At 47.3% G+C, this 18221-nt stretch overlaps 1 long non-coding RNA gene across 1 annotated transcript in view; it reads left to right on the top strand.

Annotated features, from left to right (window-relative positions):
• Nucleotides 1–18221, top strand: part of LOC137525618 (uncharacterized) — a 153089-nt gene that overhangs the window by 98178 nt on the left and 36690 nt on the right. The window contains exon 2 of the long non-coding RNA XR_011022958.1: nucleotides 1197–1238. This is a non-coding gene — a long non-coding RNA (uncharacterized lncRNA). The remainder of the gene's footprint in view (nucleotides 1–1196; nucleotides 1239–18221) is intronic.

Genomic DNA, 18221 nt, shown 5'->3' with positions numbered 1-18221 from the left:
TACACGGGGCGTCCCTGTAACCGATGCAATCTACAATTGCATCCGACCGAAGCCTCCTCCCCTGAATGCTAATTTATGCAATTCCTGCTAGATTTGGTACAGCAGGCAAAGGGCGTATAATAGTACACCTGATTGGCTGACCAGATAAAGGCAGGAAATTGCTCAGAAAAGAAACAGCTATGACCTAAAAAAAAAACGCACCAGATCAGCACAATATAAATAATACAAATTCATCCTTTATTAGAGTAAAGCATAAACAACTAAAAACAATTAAAACCAGGTGGGGATTTTATCATATGAACCCCAAAATTTCGGAGAACCGGAGGGGTAGAAAAAAAGTGCTAATAGTGATGTAGACACACCACTAAGGGTGTGAAACAAAAATGGGGAGCACGATATAAGTTGCTGTCTCATACAAAAACAATGTACTACAATAAATGTGCAATATCATCAATAAATAGCAATGTGCAAAAATAGAAAGTTATATAAATATATAACACACAAAATACCATAATATGAAGTGACAGCAAGATAGTGCAGGAATGTGGAAAACTGTGCCAGAAAATGACAAGATAAAGTGCAGAGTATAGATGATCCAGTACAGAAACTGGAAAAGCACTGTGCAATAAATGCAAGCAGAAAGTGCAAATAAATGATTAAAGGTATGAGCCACACACCAGAGTAGTGAGAAGAGTCCTACCGGTATAAGAGTAACTCCACGAGTCCCCACCGCTGCTATCGCGATTCGCCACTGTACTGTGGCTTTCTCAGATAGAATTTGTTCACACAAATCAACAAATACGGACGAAATGTATGGAACAGGCTGTTTCCAATCATTTTGTGACTAACAGGCATTCAGTGTCACAACTAAGGGCCCAGGTGATAGACCAGGTACCAAGTGATTGGAAGGGAGGAAATAGGGTTAAAGAACTTTTGAGAAGGGAGGCCAGATGGATTTGTGAACTTATCACCTTCAGTATAGCAGGACTAAATAAAGAATACAATCTGGGTTTTGTGTTGGGATAGTGGGGTGGGGAATTGGGGGCGGTGGCGTTATGGGCCTGGGGTCTTGGTAGGTTTACTTATTATTTAGTATTAGCCAGGTTGTCATGGTTTCTATATATATATTGTAGATGCTCTTTTGAAAAATAGTTTTTATGTATTATGTGATGTGTAACCTGTCTTTTTTCTTGCAGGCCGTGAGGATGTGCTCTGGTGGACCTGGAGACTGCTATAGGGTAAGGTTGCTGTTGTAACCCTCCCAATTTTAATAATCAAATTTTGTTCTGACTATGTATGCAGCTCCCAATCCTCTGCCTTGAACATTCCCTTTGCTGAGCCTATCAGGAGGTCCTCTTGCTTTTTTGACCGGGCATTTGTCCCCTTGAAGCCTTTTGTTTTTTACGATGGCCGGCGGTCTTTTGTTTTGCGGCGATTCTAAGGTGGCGGTTCTTTTATTTGTTCTACTACCAGCTGAACCATGTGCTCTTGTTTATTTACTGGAGCAATGGGAGGTGCCCAGGCCTTGGCTCTGAGTGGTCGGCGTATAGTCTTTTATTACGCGCAGGGTGACACTAGCGCTGCCCAGCACGCTATTGGCCGGCGGCTCACTAGTGGGAGTTGGCTTTCCGCCGCTCCCGCGTAACTCCTTTTTTCTACGCCTTGGTTTTATAGTGCAGTGTGCTATTGGTTGGTGGCCACTTTGTGGGAGTCAGCTTTTTGCTGCTCCCGCGTGATGTCTCTGTGTTTCCAGCGGCACGGTGGGGATTGGTTCAGCGTGGCGAGACCATTCCTACTGATGTGTTGGGGCGGGGAGTTTGGCAAGCTGTATGCATGGAAATATACATGTATTTGAGATTTTTTTCTGGGCTAGTAGGGGATTGTATACCCTAATAGTAGTGTTGTTGCTGCAGTGATTCTGGACTCTGATCGCCAGTACAAAAAGACGATTTATTGCGCTATGAGCGATTTTAACTCTGCACTACATTTGTGGTGGAGGGATCTCACTGGTGCGGACTGGGCTCTGCACGGTGGATCTATACTCCATGATCCCATTGGTCTAGTTTGGGTCCTCCTCCCGCTTCCTCCCTCCTCCTCCTCCTCCTCCCTCTTCCTCCCTCCTCCTTCTCCTTCTTCCTCCCTCCTCCTTCACCCTTCTCCTCCTCTCTTGTCTTTTCTTCCAGGGATTTGTAGGATGTCAAAACCCAGCTCACATACATTGGCCAGGAATCGAACCCAGGTCAGCTGCTTGGAAGGCAGCTATGCTCGCCACTATACCACCAACGCTACATGCTGATATCACAATGGTACATGCTAGGCTGGCTTCAGTAGTGTTGGTGGTATAGTGGTGAGCAAAGCTGCCTTCAAAGCAGTTGACCCGGGTTCGATTCCCGGCCAATGTATGTAGGCTGGCTTTTGACATCCTACAAATCCCTGGAAGACAAGACAAGAGAGGAGGAGGAGGGTGGAAGGTAAAAAAAAAAAAAGCACAAGAACAAGATTAACTCTCAAAAGAGCTGTTGTGGGGTGCTATTTTATGAATAACAATCAGCCAGGAGCAAGCTAACAAGCTTACAAGAGCCTAACTAATCTTTCCCTATGAGAGTCTGCCAGCAGCTTTCCCTTCACTAATTACTACAGGGACATGAACGACTATAATGTCCGGCGCTGCCTGCCTTATATAAGGGGTGGGGTGGCTCCAGGAGATAGTGTAGCCTGATTGGCTACAATGGGCCTGTTGACTGTGATGTAGAGGTTCAAAGTTGACCCTAATGGTGCACTATGGGGGCGAACCGAACTTCCGGGAAAGTTTGTGTTCGCATGCGATCGCGAACCACCCAAACTTCTCCTGGAATCGTTCACCGGCGAACCGTTCGGGCCATCTCTACCTGCTAACACCCATTCTGCAAAATTCATCTAAAATCTCTGAAATAGATTATTAAATGAATAGTATTTGTCAGTGTGAAAAATGGATAGACTCCATTAAGGTGGCCACGTATGACACAATAACATGATCCAACAGAAATTTAATAAAACCTATAGTTAATACAGAAAATCAGATTTTTTTTGTAATTCGAGTGAAAATTCCAATTTGATTTCCCATTTTTATTTTTTCACTATTAAGAGTGGCGGAAATTTAAAGTTAATTTTTTGCAAGCTTGTATTGTGTGTGGTGGATTGACAATTCCGTAATGCAGAGAAGCAATTTTGTCAATAATTGTTTTTCATAATTGGGGAAAAATTGGACACGTTTTTTTCCAAATGTTACAATTAATCAGAAAAATTGATTGTAGATCTTGAATTAAAAAGAAATGTACAACATTGTTTGGTGTGTGACCACCTTTAGAAGTATCATAGTTGACTATTTCTCTTATTGTAAACTTCATTTATTTATTTATTTTTTATTTTATTTTTTAAGTTAAGGGATGGAGGGTGATGAAGAGGGTGAAAATAGAGTAAAAGAGTAAATAACTTAGACTGTGTTGGGGTATTGGGCAGGTACAAAAAAAATAAGAATGATTTTGATTGGTTGGACAGCGGTGGGAATGTGGGTGTGACAAGAAAGGAGCAACAAACGCCTAAGCTAAGGGATTTAGGGGGAAAATATTATTGCTGTATGGAGGGATCGGTTTAGTGAGGATAATATTTCAACCTTTTTTTTTACAATTATTTTTTAAACTACATGCAATGTGATTATACAAACTCTGCTTTGCTGATAATTTGTCAGTAACGACATACATTTATATAAAGTGAGTCTTTAATGTCAGAGGATCATGACTTTGAGTCTTTTAAAATCTATATTCTATTGTTGGAATAGGGCTGCTTTACCAAATAAAGAAATATGTAATACATTCATAAAAACTTTGGACCTTATTTCAGAAGTTTATTGAGACATACTGTATGATATCAAACACTATCAGTGGTGCTCAGCAGAGCTCGAATATTCGAGTAGCTCGAATATTCGAGCTCTTTTTCAGCTATCCGAGCTCGGTATTCGAGCTCCGAATAGCTGTAGCTATTCGAATGGGCTATCCGAGTACACTCGAATAGCCCATTCACTATTCGAGCTATTCGAGCAAACGGCGCTATTCGAGCTCGGTACCGAGCTCGAATAGCGTCATAGCCCAGATTGATGTCCTTAGAGCCAATCAGAGGGCTCCCAGGCCCTCTGACGGCAGCCAATCACAGAGGGGGACCCTGGCCAGCCCCTACCCTATAAATAGCGGCCGCCATGTTCCGTTTCTCCATGCTTGCCTGAGACTTGTACAGAGAGAGAGTTGCTCCTTTGTGCTTTGGCTTAGCAAGTGCTCTATTGTGATCATTTACCTAGCGTTTTTGCTCACCTACACCTGCCATATACACCTATATTGTTGTTAGTTAGATAGACATTGTATTTTAGTTAGTAGCTTGTGTGTTACATTAGAGACAGGCAGCTGCTGCAAGCTTACAGGTTTAGGCCTCAGGGGGGCCTTGCCTCTGTGGGCGGCTGTCCTCTGTTTATTTCTCTCATCTATACCAGTATTTCTGCTGTCCTTTACTAATAGTATTGTAGTTATACTGTACTAGGAGTAGGACACTCACTGACTGTCACTGTTTATAGGCTACTAGCTAGCTCCTGCGTGTGTGCACTCACTCACTGTGTGTACATACTACACACACTCTATTTCCTTCTGATTACTGATAGATTATTGTTAGTTAGTTGTACTTACTGTTACTACTTACTCTTACTGTACTAGGAGTCTAGGACACTCAGTCAGACAGTCACTGTGTTCATAGGCTACTAGCTCCTGCGTGCGGTCACTCACTGTCTGAGTGTACACACACCACCCACACTCCATTTCCTTCTGATCGCTGATTGATTATTGTAATTAGTTAGTTCTACTTACTGTTACTACTTACTCTTACTGTACTAGGAGTCTAGGACACTCAGTCACTGTGTGTTCATAGGCTACTAGCTCCTGCGTGCGGTCACTCACTGTCTGAGTGTACACACACCACCCACACTCCATTTCCTTCTGATCGCTGATTGATTATTGTAATTAGTTAGTTCTACTTACTGTTACTACTTACTCTTACTGTACTAGGAGTCTAGGACACTCAGTCACTGTGTGTTCATAGGCTACTAGCTCCTGCGTGCGGGCACTCACTGTCTGAGTGTACACACACCACCCACACTCCATTTCCTTCTGATCGCTGATTGATTATTGTAATTAGTTAGTTCTACTTACTGTTACTACTTACTCTTACTGTACTAGGAGTCTAGGACACTCAGTCACTGTGTGTTCATAGGCTACTAGCTCCTGCGTGCGGTCACTCACTGTCTGAGTGTACACACACCACCCACACTCCATTTCCTTATGATCGCTGATTGATTATTGTAATTAGTTAGTTCTACTTACTGTTACTACTTACTCTTACTGTACTAGGAGTCTAGGACACTCAGTCACTGTGTTCATAGGCTACTAGCTCCTGCGTGCGGGCACTCACTGTCTGAGTGTACACACACCACCCACACTCCATTTCCTTCTGATCGCTGATTGATTATTGTAATTAGTTAGTTCTACTTACTGTTACTACTTACTCTTACTGTACTAGGAGTCTAGGACACTCAGTCACTGTGTGTTCATAGGCTACTAGCTCCTGCGTGCGGTCACTCACTGTCTGAGTGTACACACACCACCCACACTCCATTTCCTTCTGATCGCTGATTGATTATTGTAATTAGTTAGTTCTACTTACTGTTAATACTTACTCTTACTGTACTAGGAGTCTAGGACACTCAGTCACTGTGTTCATAGGCTACTAGCTCCTGCGTGCGGTCACTCACTGTCTGAGTGTACACACACCACCCACACTCCATTTCCTTCTGATCGCTGATTGATTATTGTAATTAGTTAGTTCTACTTACTGTTACTACTTACTCTTACTGTACTAGGAGTCTAGGACACTCAGTCACTGTGTGTTCATAGGCTACTAGCTCCTGCGTGCGGGCACTCACTGTCTGAGTGTACACACACCACCCACACTCCATTTCCTTCTGATCGCTGATTGATTATTGTAATTAGTTAGTTCTACTTACTGTTACTACTTACTCTTACTGTACTAGGAGTCTAGGACACTCAGTCACTGTGTGTTCATAGGCTACTAGCTCCTGCGTGCGGTCACTCACTGTCTGAGTGTACACACACCACCCACACTCCATTTCCTTCTGATCGCTGATTGATTATTGTAATTACTTAGTTCTACTTACTGTTACTACTTACTCTTACTGTACTAGGAGTCTAGGACACTCAGTCACTGTGTTCATAGGCTACTAGCTCCTGCGTGCGGGCACTCACTGTCTGAGTGTACACACACCACCCACACTCCATTTCCTTCTGACCGCTGATTGATTATTGTAATTAGTTAGTTCTACTTACTGTTACTACTTACTCTTACTGTACTAGGAGTCTAGGACACTCAGTCACTGTGTGTTCATAGGCTACTAGCTCCTGCGTGCGGTCACTCACTGTCTGAGTGTACACACACCACCCACACTCCATTTCCTTCTGATCGCTGATTGATTATTGTAATTAGTTAGTTCTACTTACTGTTACTACTTACTCTTACTGTACTAGGAGTCTAGGACACTCAGTCACTGTGTGTTCATAGGCTACTAGCTCCTGCGTGCGGTCACTCACTGTCTGAGTGTACACACACCACCCACACTCCATTTCCTTCTGATCGCTGATTGATTATTGTAATTAGTTAGTTCTACTTACTGTTACTACTTACTCTTACTGTACTAGGAGTCTAGGACACTCAGTCACTGTGTTCATAGGCTACTAGCTCCTGCGTGCGGGCACTCACTGTCTGAGTGTACACACACCACCCACACTCCATTTCCTTCTGATCGCTGATTGATTATTGTAATTAGTTAGTTCTACTTACTGTTACTACTTACTCTTACTGTACTAGGAGTCTAGGACACTCAGTCACTGTGTGTTCATAGGCTACTAGCTCCTGCGTGCGGTCACTCACTGTCTGAGTGTACACACACCACCCACACTCCATTTCCTTCTGATCGCTGATTGATTATTGTAATTAGTTAGTTCTACTTACTGTTAATACTTACTCTTACTGTACTAGGAGTCTAGGACACTCAGTCACTGTGTGTTCATAGGCTACTAGCTCCTGCGTGCGGTCACTCACTGTCTGAGTGTACACACACCACCCACACTCCATTTCCTTCTGATCGCTGATTGATTATTGTAATTAGTTAGTTCTACTTACTGTTACTACTTACTCTTACTGTACTAGGAGTCTAGGACACTCAGTCACTGTGTTCATAGGCTACTAGCTCCTGCGTGCGGGCACTCACTGTCTGAGTGTACACACACCACCCACACTCCATTTCCTTCTGATCGCTGATTGATTATTGTAATTAGTTAGTTCTACTTACTGTTACTACTTACTCTTACTGTACTAGGAGTCTAGGACACTCAGTCACTGTGTTCATAGGCTACTAGCTCCTGCGTGCGGGCACTCACTGTCTGAGTGTACACACACTAAATTTACTTGTGATTACTACTGATTATTGTAACTGCTAGTTGTACTTCCTGACTGTTACTACTTACTTACTGTACTAGGGGACACTCACTCAGTCACCTCACCAACCAACCCACTCCATTAAAGTACCCCACTTTTCACCCGCCCTTTTAAAAAACTTTTGTCTATACGCCCAAAACATTGAAGATGTCTGGAAGTGGCAGCCAGCGCGGTTTGGGCAAGGGGAAGGGCAGCAAGGGAATCAGGAGGAGAGGGAGCAGCATTGTGGCAAGCCGCGGCCGCGGGCGCGCCACCATGCACAGTTCCGCAGCAGCAGCAGCAGCGTCAGTGGCTAACATTCCTCCCATAGCCACTGGCCGTGGACGCCTTGGGCGCCGCCCAGCAGGAGCATCTGCAACTCACGCTGCAGAGACACAGCAGCAGCAGCGTGTAGCACCTGCTCCCATTTTCCTCCAGCCGGGTCGGAAACGTCCCATTGAGGAAAAGGATGCAGACACTGTGGTGCAACTCATGACGGAGGATGAGCAGCCCGCCATCAGCTCTGCATCCGAGGCCTCCACCCTCACCACCACCACCACCCCTGTTCGCAGCAGCCGCCCAGCAGGGTCTGGGGAGGAGGCCAGTTCACCGTCACTCGCCGACCTGTCATTCAGCAGTCTTTTGACCCCAGGCATCATGAGTAAATTGTCTGCTGTTGTTGGCGATCTTGAGGAGGAGATGCTGATGGGCACTTTGGGGGATGAGGGATTGGACAGCAAGACTGTGGCGACAGTCAAGCAGCCCATCCATGCATCAGGAGAGGAGTTTGGGGGGTCCTCATCCCAGCAGGACATGTTTCAGGAGGGGGAGGATGATGATGACCCGGTGACAGACAGAGACTGGGTGCCACCACCTCCAGGGGATGTCGTCCTCAGCAGCTCTGAGGAGGAGGAGGAGGATGCGCTTGTGGGCCTTGCAAGGAGGCGCATCATTGCAAGCATTGGCAGCGTCCCACACCCTGCTGGTGTCTCAGGCTCAGCAGCAGCAGCATCAGCCAGTACCACCACCAGCCGCACCCAAGCCCCCCCCCCCAACCACCACAGGGAGACAGGCAGCAGCGCTTCCATGCCGTAGGGGGATGTTTAAGTCACCAATCTGGCGATATTTCACCATGCCCACTGTGTACAGCAAGTACGCCACTTGCAACCACTGTCAGCGGAAGTTGAGCAGAGGTGCAGACCCCTTAAAGTTCTGCACCAGCTCGCTCATCAACCACCTTGCGGCTAAACATTTCCACCAGCATGAGGAGTTCCAGAGGCTGAAGGCATCTGGTGCTGGCAGTGGCACCACACCCATCACTGCACAGCCTTCAGCAGCAGCAGCAGCAACAGCAGCCACCCGCCCTCCTGCTCCTCCAGCAGCACCAGCAGGAGTGCGGAAACGCACTGCTCCTCCCCCCTCTGCAACTCCTGCCGCCGACACTGAGGCCTGTTCTGGCAGCCAGTCCTCAGTGGCCTCCTCTGCTGTGTCTGCTGATTCCCGTGTCAGCAAAAGGCCACGCCAGAGCCTTTTGAGCGAGTCCTTCCAGGGGGTGGTTAGGGCTCTGCCTCCCAGCAGCCGTCGCGTGCGGCAGCTGAACGGCTTGCTGGCACGGGCCATGTGCTCCCAACTCCTGCCGTACACGCTCGTGCAGGAGGGGAGCGACATTCGTGCGCTGCTTGCTTGCGCAGCCCCAGACTGGCAGCTCCCCAGCAGACACTTTTTCTCCCGCAAGGCCATTCCTGCACTGCACCGCTTTGTGATGGCCAATGTGGAGCGAGGGCTGGAGCACGCGGTTGGTGAAAGGGTCCACGTCACCATGGACTCCTGGAGCAGCCGCTTCGGGACAGGCCGCTACCTGTCCTTCACTGTCCACTGGGTCAGCTTGGTGGAAGGGGGTGAGGATGGGAGAGCAGCAGCGGGCACAGCAGCAGCAGCAACACAGTGGGTGGTGCCACCCCGCAGGCTCAGGGGAACTGCAGCAGGTTCCTCCGATCCTCTGCCATCCTCCGGCACACTTGGCCAAACCCCCCGCCTCAGCAGCAGCGTGAAGGCCCGCCACTGCCAAGCGCTGCTGCACTTGGTCAGCCTTGGGAAGACCAAGCTGACGGCAACCCATGTGTTGGCCAAACTCCAGGAGCAGGAGAGGATTTGGCTGACCCCCAGAGGCCTCAGAGTCGGAGAGGTGGTGGCCGACAATGGGGCCAATCTGGTTGCCGCAATACACAGGGGAAACCTGACCCACATCCCCTGTCTTGCCCACGTGCTGAACCTGGTGGTGCAGAAGTTCCTGCGCACCTACCAGGGGATGGGCGAACTGCTGGAAACGGCAAGGAATGTTGTGCGTCACTTCCGGCGCTCGGCTGCAGCCTGTGCGAGCCTGGAAGACATGCAAAAGGAGCTGGATCTGCCACGCCATCGGCTGATCCTTGACGTTCCGACTCGCTGGAACTCCACCCTGGCGATGTTGGAGCGTCTGGTTGAACAGAGGCACGCTGTCAAACAGTACCTTGCCCTGGCCACTGTTTCCGCAGCTCTGAGAAGGGACAAGACCAGCAACTTCCCGTCCATCGTCCCCGATGATGACTGGAGGCACATGCAGCAGGTGTGCTTAGTGCTGGCTCCCTTCCTGCAGGCCACAAACATGGTGAGCAGGGACCATGCTATGGTCTGCGAGTGGGTGCCCCTGGTTTCTCTGCTGAACAGGGCCCTCGATGCTTTGCTGGAACAGGGAGCGGCAGCCTTGGACCAGCAGGAGCGGCAACCAGCTGCGCAGTCCACCTCTGAGGGGGAGGAGGAGGAGGACTTGGTGGAGGTCCCTGACCTGGCTGCTGATGAGGGGGATCAGCACAGCGCAGCTGAGTTGGTGCGGGGGTGGAGAGAGGATGAGGCGGCAGAGGAGGAGGATGAGGACAGCACTGACGTCGATGTGCCAGCAGACGTGGCCCGCCTCTTCCCAATGGCAGCGCACATGCTGACGTGCCTGCGCAGGGACCCCAGGGTGATCCAGATGAAGCAGAGGGAGGACATCTGGATCAGCATGATGTTGGACCCACGCCTCAAGGGGAAGTTGAGCCAGTTCCTGCCGCCTGCAGGAGGAGACCCAGCGCAACAAATAAGGAGCTTGCAGCAGGCCCTTGTTGAGCGCTTGGAGGAAGCCTTCCCCCAGCCTTCCACCCCCACTGTCCAGCAGCCAGCACAGAGGCAGCAGCAGGTGCCTGCATCCAGCAGCAGCAAGCGCCCCACAGACCTGCTGTCTCTCAGCCACGAGCTCTACAGGACTGTAGAGGCTCCAGCAGCAGTGACTAGAGAGGAGATGCATGCAGCAGCATCCTCCTCCGGTCACAGCCAGCGCCTGACCCGCATGGTGGCTGACTACATGGGGTCGTACAGCGGGCTTGACAGCGATGCCCCTGTTGATCCCATGGAGTATTGGGTCAAGCGCATGGAGATCTGGAGCGAGCTGGCGCAGTACGCCCTGGAAGTGCTGTCCTGCCCCCCTTCCAGCGTGCTGTCCGAGCGCTGCTTCAGTGCAGCTGGTGGCGTGGTCACCGAGAAACGCTCACGTCTGTCTCACAAGTCTGTGGACAGACTGACGTTTCTCAAGATGAACCAGGCGTGGGTGGAAGGCGAGTTCCTGGCCCCTGTTGTCGGCGAGAGGGGGACATGAACTGGCTGCCGGAACCATCGTTAATGTGCCTTACCACCCTTTACCACCTCCTGGCTCCTGCTCACTAAGCCAGCCTGGTTCACTTTGACTATTACGTCGCCTGCAGCCACACATTTTACACCTACAGTGGGCTGCTGTGTACTGCCCTTCTGCTGTCTGTCTGTGTTTCCCACTGCCAGGGTACACAGATGATTTACCTTCTGCTGCCACTCTGCCACCAGCTATTACGTCAAACAATAGCTATATTGGTTGTAAAACCAAAAACCAAAAAACCATAAAAAAAAAAAAAAGGTTTAATTTTTCTGAGGTGCCCGGGTTGAAAACTGTGTTGTCCCAGTTGTGTATTGGACACAATGTGGGCTGCACGACCGCTGTCTGGGACCTCCTGTTGTGTTTATTTACAGCCCTGGTATCACCGCTAGGTACCAGGGCTATTATGTCACGCTGCCTACCTGCTGCCACACTCACACTACTCCTCCATACCTCCTCCTGCTGCTGCTGCTGCTGCTGTCTGTCTGTGTTTCCCACTGCCAGGGTACACAGATGATTTACCTTCTGCTGCCACTCTGCCACCAGCTATTACGTCAAACAATAGCTGCTCGCCTACTCCTCCATTCCTCCTCCTGCTGCTGCTGTCTGTCTGTGTTTCCCACTGCCAGGGTACACAGATGATTTACCTTCTGCTGCCACTCTGCCACCAGCTATTACGTCAAACAATAGCTGCTCGCCTACTCCTCCATTCCTCCTCCTGCTGCTGCTGTCTGTCTGTGTTTCCCACTGCCAGGGTACACAGATGATTTACCTTCTGCTGCCACTCTGCCACCAGCTATTACGTCAAACAATAGCTATATTGGTTGCAAAACCAAAAACCAAAAAACCATAAAAAAAAAAAAAAGGTTTAATTTTTCTGAGGTGCCCGGGTTGAAAACTGTGTTGTCCCAGTTGTGTATTGGACACAATGTGGGCTGCACGACCGCTGTCTGGGACCTCCTGTTGTGTTTATTTACAGCCCTGGTATCACCGCTAGGTACCAGGGCTATTATGTCACGCTGCCTACCTGCTGCCACACTCACACTGCTCCTCCATACCTCCTCCTGCTGCTGCTGCTGCTGTCTGTCTGTGTTTCCCACTGCCAGGGTACACAGATGATTTACCTTCTGCTGCCACTCTGCCACCAGCTATTACGTCAAACAATAGCTGCTCGCCTACTCCTCCATTCCTCCTCCTGCTGCTGCTGTCTGTCTGTGTTTCCCACTGCCAGGGTACACAGATGATTTACCTTCTGCTGCCACTCTGCCACCAGCTATTACGTCAAACAATAGCTATATTGGTTGTAAAACCAAAAACCAAAAAACCATAAAAAAAAAAAAAAAAGGTTTAATTTTTCTGAGGTGCCCGGGTTGAAAACTGTGTTGTCCCAGTTGTGTATTGGACACAATGTGGGCTGCACGACCGCTGTCTGGGACCTCCTGTTGTGTTTATTTACAGCCCTGGTATCACCGCTAGGTACCAGGGCTATTATGTCACGCTGCCTACCTGCTGCCACACTCACACTGCTCCTCCATACCTCCTCCTGCTGCTGCTGCTGCTGTCTGTCTGTGTTTCCCACTGCCAGGGTACACAGATGATTTACCTTCTGCTGCCACTCTGCCACCAGCTATTACGTCAAACAATAGCTATATTGGTTGCAAAACCAAAAACCAAAAAACCATAAAAAAAAAAAAAAAGGTTTAATTTTTCTGAGGTGCCCGGGTTGAAAACTGTGTTGTCCCAGTTGTGTATTGGACACAATGTGGGCTGCACGACCGCTGTCTGGGACCTCCTGTTGTGTTTATTTACAGCCCTGGTATCACCGCTAGGTACCAGGGCTATAATGTCACGCTGCCTACCTGCTGCCACACTCACACTGCTCCTCCATACCTCCTCCTGCTGCTGCTGCTGCTGTCTGTCTGTGTTTCCCACTGCCAGGGTACACAGATGATTTACCTTCTGCTGCCACTCTGCCACCAGCTATTACGTCAAACAATAGCTGCTCGCCTACTCCTCCATTCCTCCTCCTGCTGCTGCTGTCTGTCTGTGTTTCCCACTGCCAGGGTACACAGATGATTTACCTTCTGCTGCCACTCTGCCACCAGCTATTACGTCAAACAATAGCTATATTGGTTGCAAAACCAAAAACCAAAAAACCATAAAAAAAAAAAAAAGGTTTAATTTTTCTGAGGTGCCCGGGTTGAAAACTGTGTTGTCCCAGTTGTGTATTGGACACAATGTGGGCTGCACGACCGCTGTCTGGGACCTCCTGTTGTGTTTATTTACAGCCCTGGTATCACCGCTAGGTACCAGGGCTATTATGTCACGGCGAGCTGCCTGCCTCATTGACTGCCTGCTGCCACACACTCATCCTCCTCCTCCTGCTGCTGAATTTACCTCCTGCTGTCTTTGTGTTTCCACTGCCAGGGAGCACATACAATGGCGCTTCCAACATGCGTGCGCCCACCAGCTATTTGTTACGCTCAAAAATAGATGCATTTCTTTAAAAAAAAATTGAAAAGAGAAATACGTGAAGAAGAATAAGACTATATTGAAAAGGAAGGAGAAGAAGAAGAAGAAGAAGAAGAAGAAGAAGAAGAAGAAGAAGAAGAAGAAGAAGAAGAAGGAGAAGGAGAAGGAGAAGGAGAAGGAGAAGGAGAAGGAGAAGGAGAAGGAGAAGGAGAAGGAGAAGGAGAAGGAGAAGGAGAAGGAGAAGGAGAAGGAGAAGGAGAAGGAGAAGGAGAAGGAGAAGGAGAAGGAGAAGGAGAAGGAGAAGGAGAAGGAGAAGAAGAAGAAGGAGAAGGAGAAGGAGAAGGAGAAGGAGAAGAAGAAGAAGGAGAAGAAGGAGAAGAAGGAGAAGAAGAAGAAGGAGAAGAAGAGAAGAAGAAGAAGAAGAAGAACAAGTATATACAGTAACACTACTGAACAAAATTAAGGACACAACTTCTCTTTCCACATTTTTTTTTAAAGGAACATCCCCACATAATCACTTGCTGTTGTTACTTGGAAAAAAAGAGGTTTCTTGCATCATTCACCCTCAAAACAAGTGTTGGAAGCTATTTAAGGCCAATTCGAATAGTCAGCTCGAATAGTTAGCTCGAATACCGACTCGAATAGTGAGCTCGAAGTCCGAGGTCGAATCGAGTAGTAAAAATTATTCGACTCGAATATTCGAATGACCTCGAATAATTTACTATTCGAATTCGACCAAACTCGAATTTTAAAAAGGGGTATTTGAGCACCACTAAACACTATTAAAGGTAGCAGGAAAAAGGGCGCCGCCATAGACCGTAATGCAATTATCATTAATACGGCGAAAAAATCTGAAAAAAAACAAGAAACAAGAAAGGGTAAAAATGAGACATCCAAAATGATTAGCTCATTGGCCATTAAAAGTCAATAGTGTACCCTTAACGACCTTAATCGGGAGCTGAGAGCTGAGAGCTGCCAAAAAAGAGTACGCTGAGAGAATAAGAATCAACCTATGCTCAAACAACTCACGAGCTGTATGGAAGGGACTGAAGGCCGCCACTAACTACAAGCCCCAACCCCAGCATGCAACACCCAGCCTGACACTAGCGGAAGAACTCAGCAGATTCTACTGCAGGTTCGAGAACCAGGAAACACCGGAGGGAAACCTGGCACCGGCTCCCCCTCCTCTGTGCCCTGCAAACATCCGCAGCCTGCCCTCTCCCTCGGTGGTGAGTGAGGTTGAGGTCATGCGCCTCCTATCAACACTAAATGCCAGGAAAGCCTCCGGCCCCGATGGAGTATCTCCAGCCTGCCTAAAAACCTGCTGTCGGCAACTTGCTCCCATCCTCTCTGCCATATTCACCAAGTCCCTAGAGGTAGGCAAGGTCCCCGCATGCTTCAAGAGGTCCACCATCATACCTGTCCCCAAGAAACAAGGGGTCTCCGAACTTAACAACTTTAGGCCCGTGGCCCTGACGTCCGTCATCATGAAAACCATGGAGCGGGCGGTCCTAGCCCACCTTAAGCTTTCCACATCGCCTCACCTAGACCCCTACCAGTTTGCCTACAGGGCGAACAGGTCCACCGACGATGCAATCAACATCTGTCTGGAACTCATCAACGACCACCTTGACAGGCCAGACACGTACGCTAGGATACTACTCCTGGACTTCAGCTCGGCCTTCAATACCATCTGCCCACGCATTCTCCAACGGGACCTGGCTGCACTTGAAGTCCACCCAAGCCTACAACTCTGGATCACGGACTTTCTCACCAACAGGTCCCAAGTCGTCAGACTTGGCGATATCTACTCCCAAGCTGCAACCACGAACACAGGTGCTCCTCAGGGCTGCGTCCTGTCACCACTGCTGTTCTCCCTCTACACGAACAGCTGCAGATCTGAGGCAGACTCTGTCAAGGTCATCAAGTTTGCCGATGACACCACCATCATTGGCCTTGTCACCAAGGATAATGTCCAGGAGTATCGTCAGCAGGTGGAGAGAATCTGCAACTGGAGCAAGGAGAACAGGCTGGTGCTTAACACCGCAAAAACAGTTGAACTAATTATTGACTTCAGGAAGTCTGCTCACACCCCACCTCCAATTTATATTGACGGCACTGAGGTAGCCAGGGTGCCCTTTGCCCGGCTCCTGGGTACTACCATCTCCAGTGACCTAAGCTGGAAGCCCAACATCACTGCCACCCAACGGAAAGCCCAGCAGAGACTTTATTTCCTCCGTCAGCTGAGGAAGTTCGGCATGACTCAAGTGATTCTAACCAGCTTCTACTCCGCCACCATCGAGTCGATCCTCTGCTCTTCCATCCTGGTCTGGTATGCCGGCGCCACCACCAGCGACAAGGACATACTACAGCGGGTCATCAGGTCGGCGGAGAGGATCATTGGGTGCCCCCTCCCCTCACTTGCCCTATTACACAACAAAAGGCTGAAATCCAGGGCGCTGAGGATTGCCAACGATCCCTCACACCCAGGCCACTGCTACTTCAGCCGGCTGCCACTGGGCCGGAGGCTACGGGCCATCTACACAAAAACCGCGAGACATAGGAATTCCTTCTTCCCCTCAGCGGTCAACCTCCTAAATTCTCTCCACATACTACCGTCAATTCAGGCCCCAACGGACTGCGGGGCCGGCCACGCGACGGCTGATCAGCTGACCGGACCAACTGGCCCATAAGACTAACTGCCAGACACCTCAGGTCGCACTGGGGACTGTGATGCATATCTTGTTATATTTTGTTATATTGGAATGTTGTAATGTAATGTATACTTGATGCCTTTGCTGTCGCTGCTATCTATTTATGTCTCTTTCCACCTATGTCTCTCCCTGGGCTATATGTATTGTGCCAAGAATAATTCCGGGCATGACCCAGTCATGCTTGGCGAAATAAACGATTCTGATTCTGATTCTGATTTCTGACCCACAACTGACAACAATCTCTTATGATGGCCATACACGATACAATAAAAACATTTGATTTTCCAGTTTTTTCGATCTATACGATCGAATCGAATGAAAGTCAATTTTTTTTTTTCGATCAAGAAATTCAAACGATTATCCCGCTTTTTTGAGAAAAATCTGATCGGACATGCTGGAAAAATGTTGATTATGTGTTGTGGTTGTACCATGTATGTTGAATTGTATGAAAAGATCTTTTAGATCCAGATTGTTTCAAAGAATATAATCTTTATTTGTATTATTTATGATCATAACAAGATTAAAGATGAAAGATGTGTATTGTTATTTTTTTCTAATGAATGTTTTGTGAAGTATAGTAAAAATAAGTAGTTCAATATAATTGTTTTTATGTTGTTGTATGTGAAGTGTGTTTATTATTAATTTTAGTTTTATAGGAGTATTTTTTTCTTTTTTTAAAGTAGTTGAATATTATGATGGATGGTTTTAGCTAAGTGGTAATGTATTGTGTATATATATATACATGTATATATATATATATATATATACATATATATACAGTATATATATACTGTATGTATATATATATATATATATATATATATATATATATATACTGTATATATATATATATATATATATATATATATATATATATATATATATATATATATATATATTTACAGTGGGATGTAAAAAGTTTGGGCAACACTGCTAAATGTCATGATTTTCCTGTATAAATTGTTATTTGTTACGATAAAACATATCAGTTAAATATATCATATAAAATATCATATAGGAGGCACACACAGTGATATTTGAGAAGTGAAATGAAGTTTATTGGATTTACAGAAAGTGTGCAATAATTGTTTAAACAAAATTAGGTAGGTGCATAGATTTGGGCACCACAAAAAAGAAATGATTCTTGAAATAAAAAAGAAATGATTCACCACAAAAAAGAAATGATTGAACAACTGGACTTGTACTCGTCTCATTGTTTCAGGTATGATCTTGTTTGTGATCAAATTGAGTCACAGCAATGGGCCCTACTGTATAGCGGCATACGCTGACCAGTATTGCCCATGGGCTATGACTGAAACCTTTTCCTTGCTGCATGTCTTACATTTTTTTTTCTGGCCTGTGGCTCTGATTCAATACTTTTCCTGTCCTTGTGCTTAAAGGGGCAACAGTTGGAGTTCTACTCAGTCAGCGCCCCAGGTCAGAGTTGACATGTAGGGACTTGTAAACCTGGTTGTAGTTAAAATGTGGTTACAACAGTGAACTGCAAACTTGACTCTCCTGCTGTTAATGATCTATTAGTCCCACAATGCATTGCAGGAGTCTGACTGTCAGAGTCATGATTCATAAAGGCAAGTGCATTGTTGGACTTGTAGTTCCTTAACAGCTGGACAGACAAGTTTGCAGAGCAATGGGGTACACTGTGGCATACACTGACCAGTATTGTCCATGGGCTATGACTCAATTAAAACTTTAGCCATGATGCATGGCTCCCACTATGTGTTTTTGTTTTTATTTTATTTTATCAATTA

Source organism: Hyperolius riggenbachi, chromosome 7 (genome assembly GCF_040937935.1).
Source record: "Hyperolius riggenbachi isolate aHypRig1 chromosome 7, aHypRig1.pri, whole genome shotgun sequence".
Classification (NCBI taxonomy): domain Eukaryota; kingdom Metazoa; phylum Chordata; class Amphibia; order Anura; family Hyperoliidae; genus Hyperolius; species Hyperolius riggenbachi.
The sequence above is the reverse complement of the archived record's forward strand: the minus strand, read 5'-3'. Positions and strand labels throughout refer to the sequence as shown.